Source organism: Anneissia japonica, unplaced genomic scaffold (assembly GCF_011630105.1).
Source record: "Anneissia japonica isolate Jap-2015-1 unplaced genomic scaffold, ASM1163010v1 scaffold1693_len225059_cov107, whole genome shotgun sequence".
Lineage (NCBI taxonomy): Eukaryota > Metazoa > Echinodermata > Crinoidea > Comatulida > Comatulidae > Anneissia > Anneissia japonica.
The window spans coordinates 78053-87651 of record NW_022728746.1 but is presented as its reverse complement, the minus strand read 5'-3'; the positions used below and the strand labels follow the sequence as shown (position 1 = coordinate 87651).

At 33.7% G+C, this 9599-nt stretch overlaps 1 protein-coding gene across 1 annotated transcript in view; it reads left to right on the top strand.

The window, feature by feature from the left end:
• The window catches only part of LOC117114534, a 20740-nt gene that overhangs the window by 8254 nt on the left and 2887 nt on the right, over positions 1 to 9599 (top strand). The window lies entirely within an intron of this gene.

Below are 9599 nucleotides of genomic sequence, written 5' to 3'. Positions count from 1 at the left end.
GGCCTATAATTCTTTAACTCTTCACAATCTAGACCAGGTTTCTTAATTAGAGGTCTGATGTATGAAACCTTTAAAGAATCAGGAAAACTCCCACTTTCGATTGATCTATTGGCGATGTTGGTAATAGTTGGTAAAACAACATCAAGGCACTTCTTCAGAAGAAAAGTTGGAATAGGATCCAAATCTGATGATGATTTGCATGGAGAACTACTGATAACAGCTCTAACTTCAGTTTCATCTGCTGGAGCCAGTTCTAACAAAGGAACCCTATCCATTGCAGTTAAACAAGCGATATCATCGATGTCATTATTATCAGCATTGAGACTTTCTCGTATGATGCGGATCTTGTTCTTAAAGAAGTTAGCAAATCTATCAGCAAGTTCCTTATCAGAATCATGCGTTGGCAATACAGGAACATTTTTCTTCTGCATTAGATCGTTTATAACTCCAAACAGCTTCTTCTGATCTCCACTACACTCAGAAACCTTATTTGAGTAATAAGCTATCTTAGATTGTTCAACCAGTGTATTTACAATGCACCTTTGCCTAACGTCGCTTTATTGAACGATTTTCTTTAGAAAATCTGTGTATTTTATTTTTTAAAAATTGTGGGTGTTGTGTGTTTTTTGACAATTCAACTAGTCTTCTACTGACCCCAATTCCAATTGGTTTTCAATGGTCCCAGTTCCAACTGGTCTCTAATTGGTCACGTCCCAGTTCCAACTCGTCTTTATTGGCATAACTTTCCACGGTCTCAATTCCTTGTTGCAAATTAGTAACTTTAATCAATATCTGTAGATTTACAAAATACATCTTTCATATACAAACCATAATTTATTTAATTAAAAAAACCAACAAACATCATACGGTAGGTACATTACTTCCCTAGGGTCTCCTTTACTAGCATACCCCTTCACATATCGTTTTCTCTATAGAAGTCTATGAAGTTCTATAGATTTGTTTGTATGGGAAAGAACTAAAAGATTATACAGAGCTTGTTACAGATTCTGAAGATGATAAATATCTTTTATTATAAGTTAGTGTTCATCTTTAGCTCTATTTTGCGGTGGACTACTTCCACCAAGATTCAAACCATTTGGTGTTACGTCTAAAATTGCAGAATCAAATGTCACCATTATTAATAATAATAATGGTGACATTGGATTTGTGTGGCACTAGGTTGCTCTTTGATACTTCCATATTACATGCCATAGACTGTGATGACATACGATGCCATGGTGCTGCCCTAGGTGACAATAACTGACCTGGTGGTGAGTGACAATAATTTATACTTTGTTGAGTATATTGTACATTCCTTATCCCTGGTGATGTTTCTTGCAGTTGATGTGCATTATTACTTGTTGATACTTGGTTTGTTCTGAGTAGTAGTGATCCTTGTCTACATAACTCTCTTTAAATCTATGTAAACCATAATCTTTTACACCTTCTGCTCTAGGAGTAGATTATTCATTAAATTCCTGGATATCTGGCTGCACTGCACCAACATCCTCACCATTTTGTGGCTCCTGTATACCTGTGGATTGGTTTTGCATGCAGCAGAACAATTTCTCAATTCTGTTATAATTGGGTAGATCATTAAAATCTGACATTCTTCCCTCTAGTTCTTCATCTTTCTTTCTTTTCATTTCTGTTTCCAGCAGCTATAATTTCACCTCTTTGAGTTCTACCTCTTCTTCTAACTCGATCATTTCCAATGCAGCTGCAGCTTCCTTTTTTCATTTAGCGAAAGCCTCCTCGGTTTTTGCCACTGCAAGTTCTGCCCTCGCCTGTGCGGCAGTCAGCCTCAATGAATTAGTCGATGATCGCCTACTTCTTATCGTCAACATGATTTCCTAGTTGACCAAATTCACGCAAATAATGTAGTGAGCGGAGATACGGGTCACGAAACGAGTTCAAATTTCCATAAAACTTTATTGAAAGATAAAAACATAACATAGCAACGCAACTTCTATCCAGTCTAATCCAGGCATATTATCAATATAGGGCCAATCTTGTATTATTTGTAAGTTAAACAATTACGCCTATATCCATACATAGACTTAAAACGTGTATGTTGTGATGAATTATACTAAAAGAAATAGTACATATTTGTATTACAGAGTTTCGATTAATTAATCTAATTCCAATATTCCACCCTTAAATGGGATAGCAGTAGATTATGATACTTCGCCTTTATACGAAATGCATTACTATAAGAAATAAACACAGTGCTATGGTTATAATGATTACGTCAGCACTCGATACGCTGCCTAAAATATCGCACCCTAATCAAGAGGTATACCATAAGAGGTACAGTCTTTTTGAAGTATTGTATCCTATACTTTCATTGTAACTCATCACTCCTTAGACATAGATTTGGAAACTTAACAAACAACAATAAGAAGCTCTACACAATCACACATACAGTATCTATAATGGACCTCAACAAAAGCAGTTATATAAGAACGACATATTATTATTATTATTATTAGTATTATTAATATTATTATTATTATTATTATTATTATTATTATTATTATTAATAATAATAATAATAATAATAATAATAATAATAATAATAATAATAATAATAATATTGTAATATCAGACCGTATCTTACATAACTTTATATGTATTTGATGTAGTGATGAAGTGCGCGAGTGAATAGAAATGATATATTTGGTCTCAAACTTTCAGTTGCCTTGAAATATTCAAATCTTCTAAAATTTAAAATTTGCTGATACTACCAAGACATATTTATTCCCACGATGGGACACTGGGAATGGACCAACTCCTCTTAGTTGTCAAGAAACAGGTCAATACTGCAGACGTTCCTTCTGTTTATCAGGTGGTGAATTTCGTCAGGTGCACTTCATAGCGCTACGAATCCCAGCTCTAACTTACCCAATCATTCGTGGCCATTAGTAGCGTTTTGCAAGTTATGTATTTTCATTTGTAAATAAAGGTGAATTGAATTGAAAACTTCCCAATTTTTTACATCTCTATAATTGATGGTAGTATAAACAAAATAATGGTCTAAAATTAGCTTCTATTTACATTAAATATTAAAATAGAATAAAATGTACTTACAGTAGACACAAAAAATCACCTAACAAATAATTATCAAATATTTACTTATTTATTACAGAGTAGATGCATCCACCAACTTTATATTGGGGAATCAAGTTCGGATGCATATCACAAAATTAAAAAAAAATTAAGTTTCCTATCTAAAAGGGACCATGTTTCACTTCTTCAAATACAAACCATTCATCGTCCTCTCTCTTGCACACCTCAACCAAGTCGACCTCCAAGTCACACCCAATTTAAATTTCACAAACTATCTCATTATTCATAGCTCTCGGCCAATCAATACCACGCACGACTTACTTGATTTACATGTTTAACACAGCTCTGGCTATTCATAAGCGTAAAATGACCCGCACAATTTCCTTAATTTGCATACTCAGCACAACCCTGCATATAACGTAACTTCTCTTTATATTTATTGATAGCGAATACATTCGTTGATAATGAAATAACTTAATTAAAATTATATGTCACTTGTGACAATACCAAATATGCTCCTTCGATCTTTGGCCGTAGTAATCCAACATCTCATCTGGCATTATAGAGATATCCACCAATGATTAAATATTGGTTAGGAATTTTAAAACCTGATGGAAAAAATAATTTACCATGCATATATTGAACAACTACAAATATTGATAATAATCTACAGACATATGGTCTACTTTTTTATGGTTACACTGAGGCCTGGATATTTAGAGATGAATGAAAACAGTTCTTTATAATAATTTTAAACAGATATGCTATATCATTAGTAAACAAAAGTAGTTGGGCAATGTTATGTTAAATAAATTACCAAAGTGTTAGTGTGGAAGATAGTTTGGATCATCCTTAATTAATATTTAGATATAATATACAAAACAAAGCTTCTACAAACACCTGGAAGCAGTCTGAATTAACAGGTTTACACAGGAAAAGGTCAGTTAAAGTATTAAAAACAAGATTACAAACACAAAACAAATACATTACGGTTTAGCTTCGTTTTTTTTCCACATATTTAAATAAATAACACACAGAGCCAATCTATGGTAGAGACTGTGTACCGTTTCAAGACCAGATTGCGGTCTTAATGGCCAATTTGTAAGGGATTAAGGGTAGTATGTTCTATAATTTTGACCAGAATAGAAAATACAGTGACGTCTGAGTTTTGATATAGTAGGTAAAATTGCAGTGTAGGTTAGAGAAAATCTTATGTTGTGAAAATGTTGAGAGGATGGCTTAGGAAATAAAGAGGGGATATGAAAAGGTAACATACTTTTGTGTAAAGGAAACATAAAATACCAATTTGTAACTTATTTGAGTCAAATTATTCAAAACACTATATGCATGGAACAAATTTTTAGTATGGATTTTAAAAGAAGTAGCAGAGCATATTCTTTGAGCACTTTTTGTAGTTTAAATAGTTTATCAATATGGGTCGTTTCATAAGTACTCCAGAGGCACAAAGATTATTGTGTTAATGCATGGAAATTGCCAAAGCGATATTACAATAAGTAAGGTACGGCAAAATTTAGCATAATATTAGTAGGAATCTAGCGACGATGTGAAATTGAAGTCAATAATAGGAATTTAGTTTAAGTTTAAGAAACTTATACAAGCTCGGTGTTATTAACCTTGAATCAAAATTTATTGTTATGAGATTAAATATAATTTTTAAGTCATCAGCAAAAAATATAAATTTTTATATTTTAGAAGAATTAGGAAAGTAATTTACATAAAGTAGGAAGAGAAGAAGGCCCAATATGGATCCCCAGGGAACACCGCTTACAAACCTGGACATTTTGGAATTAACTAAATTAAAATAAGTAAATTGTTGTCTATTTGAAAGATAGTTAATAATTTCATTGTTTATGGTATTAAAGGCCATACTTAGATCGCTGTTTCGAAGAGCAATCGTTAGTTTATCATAAATATCAACTAAGGCCAGATCCGTTGAAACCATGATAGGTCTCAGGTGTATATAGTAATTTTTCTAGTTGTTATGTATTAAAATGCCATTTTCTGGCACTAGTGAGAAACCTAATGTCCAAAAAAAAAAAACAGGTTTACGAGATAGGCTTGCCCAAAGCAATTTTATTGCATTTTCCGGATATTTTGGGTATGCTGAATCCAAAAATGCAAAGGTCCATTTTTTCCGAGATTGTCTTGGCGGCCATTTTGGAATTTCAAAATGGCCGCCATTTATACAGTAAAAGTAACCATAACTGCGCTATTAGAGTAGGTATCGACATAATTTTGGTAGAAAATGGCTGCCAGTTTGAAAGTAAAATAGCAATAACTGTGCTATTAGAGCAGGTATCAACTTGATTTTGGTAGCAAACCATAAGTTTTCAATGTCAACCTGTCTAATGGTCATATTCTCATGAATCATAAATAGTGGCCATCTTGAATTTCAAAATGGCTGCCATTTTCACAGTAATAAAAAACATAACTGTGTCATTAGAGCAGGTCAACATGATTTAGGTAGCCAAACTCTGTGTTTTCAATGTCAAGCTGTCGAATGGTGATGTACACATGGATCAAGAATGGTGGCCATTTTGAATTTCGAAATGGCCGACAAATTTCTAACACAAACTGCTTAGATTTTTGCCAAGTAATGTCAATTATTAATTGCAAAACCCAAGTTTTAATTGCAACCTATCAACAAATTAACCTGTTCAGTGGTTATATTTCAAATGGAATCATACCTTTCTTGGACCATGAAGACAGAAAGACAACACATGTGAAGTACCAAAGAGAAATTCAAAAGGGGCTTTGTCATGATTCTGTATGATATGTCAGTGGTCTATCGGAAAAGATCAGATCGAATGAGCACACACAACTTTAATACATGATTCAGACATCAAAACAAGTTGAGAGAACTAGTGCATCCGAAAAACAAAATTCTATGAGCAAACACTCATCTTAGAGTTATTATGTGGTCATTGCGAACATAGTAAAAGGTTTGACCGCTTAGGTGAACATGAAATGAGGTTGAAAAACATAGATAAAGGGGTACGAACTAGAGCCAACATGGGTTCGTCTTAATGAGACATGCACAAATCAGCAATCACTGGACATATGGTCACACACAACCACATCCCAGATTGGAAATACTACAAATTACAGGGGGAACTGATGTCGGCAGTAGATGAATAAGGATCTAAATGGTTCAGAAGTAAAGACAATAATATTAACAGAGACGAGGGAGTACACCAATTGTCCCATGTGTTTGAACAATTTTTGTCGACCCACAACAAGACCCAGGGACTCCTGCTTACATCACACCAGGAGAGGTTTGCCGACACAATACCACCAGTTGGCAAGCTGGAGATAGATATGCAGATTTCTACACGTTAGTTTGAGAATGGTAACTGAGTGACCAAAACTGTCATACGTATGTTTTTTTAAGTCTAAAATATCTAAGAAATATTGTAATGTCAAACAGTCCACAGTTAATATTCCCATGCAGATTAAATTAAATCGCAGTCAATTACTTCGAAAGGAAGAGGTCTCAAAATTAGGTGCACAGGGTATTTAATCGGCAAAGACAGTAGAACAAGGAATGTGTAAACTAATTTTATTGTTCATTATGGGTTATTTTTCAAAAAGATAAGAGTTGGATCTACTTCATTGGTATTTTTACCAATTGGCAATACGAAAATATACTTGTGGGATTGGGGACAACGTATCAAGTTTATAGAACAAAAACAGAGGTTGTTTCCTTATCTTTGCTAATGGTTAGAGTTTAACATGATCAATATGTCAATAATAAATAATGACAGCATCAAAGACACAGATTAACGATTACAAAAACCAGATAAAACAGTCCAGCTTTGTTAAAAATTCGACAGATATGATGTTCATTATTTAGTGAAGTGCAAACCATTAAAAGAACAAAGCAAAACCAATTAATGTGACATCGAAAGATATTTGCAATAAACCATTTGAATGTGATAGACATTATCTTTTGGCAAAATCAAGTCATCTATGGCACATGGGCACATCCATTTGGAGAATGCAGTTTAAAAAGTTGGTTATTGTTTGGGGAACAGATACCAAGGTCAAGACTTTCAATTGTCGGAAGATGTTAAACATTATCAGGATGCATCAATGACAGACACATTGATGCTACTGTATTTTATAGACTGCCATAGACACAAAACTAATAAATGCTTACTTGGAATACCCTATATCAATGTTGGTTATTACAAATGAAAAAATAGGAAAATTGCAAGTACTGTGGTTACCTTGATATGACTTTTTGACAAGTCTGTAAATGACACTTCAATTAATATATTATCTCAGTCAAGAAAGAATTGTTGATGGGAGAAATATTAATGGGTCATGCCAACAACATATTTTACTCTTCCAGCACCCAAAGCAGTCATAGTGGTGGCTAAATTTGAGTTCCAGAAAAATTGCGCTAGATCTATAATTTTATGCTCGATTTTATAGTGTAGAGGTCTTTAAAAGTGCAGACGTCTACACCATAATAACTTAATTTGCTTTAAAAACTAGTAGTATACAATGAGGCTAATTTGAAGGGCATATGTGGTATGTATGCCTACCAATTTAATCATTAATGATGAGAGAGTGGGTTGGTGTAATGGTTTCCATTTGTGGTTCTCGATCTTATTCATGTTTGACTACACCAGTTTGCTCTAAAACATGTTGATATCTACCACCACCAACATCTACCGGTACATCTACCGGGTTTTTTTTATTATTGTTACTTCGCCATGCAAACTCTTAAAACAATAATACCTAATGAAATAATTTCAAGTTTCAAATGTGTAGATGGCAGAGAAGAATAGCATGACACAAGTTTTATGGTTCTAACAAGATATGTTGATCTGCTGATTAAGGAACTCTTATGTAATTTCTAGATTAATACCGGAGTGGCTGATATTATAAAAACACTTGACATGCATCTGAAAAAATGTTAGTCATTTTGAGTAAAGACAGTTGGCATCCGTTCTTCATGGGAATATCACCATTGGACTAGTTAATGTTTTTTTAATTTCGTAATAAAATCTTTTTCAATCGACATATTTACTTTTTAGGAAAATAATGCAGTTTTCATACATGCTAACATTTTGATAGTAAAAAATGGGGGAATTTGGTCATGGGGTGGGGGGAGGTGTTCCCATTACATGTGTAACCCCTCCCCTTGGAGGCTTCAGCTATTAATGTATAATAAGTGCAAATCTCATGATTCTTATGATATGTATTCCAATAATAAAAGTATGATATTGATTTTAAATTACTTGTGTGTTTAATTGAACCACATTTTGTCGTGTTTACACAAGACAAAATGTGCCTACAGGCTATGTCTATATGGATTAATTTCTTATTTTCTAGCCCCTTTTCAGTACAAATACAAAATCTGGATTGAATACTTGTCTAAAAGTGCGTTTTCTATAATTACTGGACTGGTATTTTAGCAACTGCAACTTCATGTCCAATTATTCAACATAAGGGCTGGTCCGTTTTCCGTAGTGTGTTATTACAAAGAGACTACAATTAACGTATAATGCAATTTTTTGTACACTGGAAGAGCGCGAAAAAACGTGAGAAAAATTGACCTGTGTTCAGAATACCGAAACAGGAGTCTCCCTGCCAAAGAGGGATTGCTGGCATGTATAAGTTTTTGCTTGAAATTTGTCGGCCATCGTTATTTCAAGGTGACCACCATTACAGTAAGAATATCATTTGAACAGGTTGACATTGAAAACATAAGTTTTGCTATAAAAATCATGTCGATACCTGCTTTAATAGCACAATTATGGTTATTATTACTTTGAAAATTCGTAAGAATCTCACCATTGGACAGGTTGACATTGAAAAGATAGGGTTTGCTGCCAAAATCAGTTGATACCTGCTCTAATAGCACAACTATTGTTATTTTTACTGTAAAAACGGCAGCCATTTTGAAATTCAAGATGGCCGCCATTTATGATCGGTGAGAATATCACCATTGGAGAGGTTGACATTGAAAATATGTGGTTTGCTGCCAAAATGATGTTGATATTTGCTCTAATGGCACAGTTATTGTTATTTTTTATGTGAAAATGACGGCCATTTTAAAATTCCAAAATGGCCTCTAAGTCAATCTAAAAAAAATGGACCCTTTCATTTTTGGATTCAGCATACACAAAATATCCAGAAAATGCAATAAAATCGCTTTGGGCAAGCCTATCTCGTGAAATGACACTAGGGTCCACACAACACCTAAAAGTCCCCAATTCTTAAAATGTTCTCACTTCAGCCTCATTCCTGAACATGGGGCTCAAATTGATATAGTAAAAATACAGATCAGATGAACTAAAAACTTTTATCTTAGAATTTATCTCGACGTATATCTTACAGTTTTTAGTTCAACTGATCTGTATTTTTTCAGTCATACGTATAACGCTGAGGAAGGACACAGGCGTGTCCGAAATATTCGTCTTGAATAAATTTTAAAATTTTATGTCTCTATTATGTCAACGTATGCAATCGTTTCTTTTTCGTATTTGCTTTATATA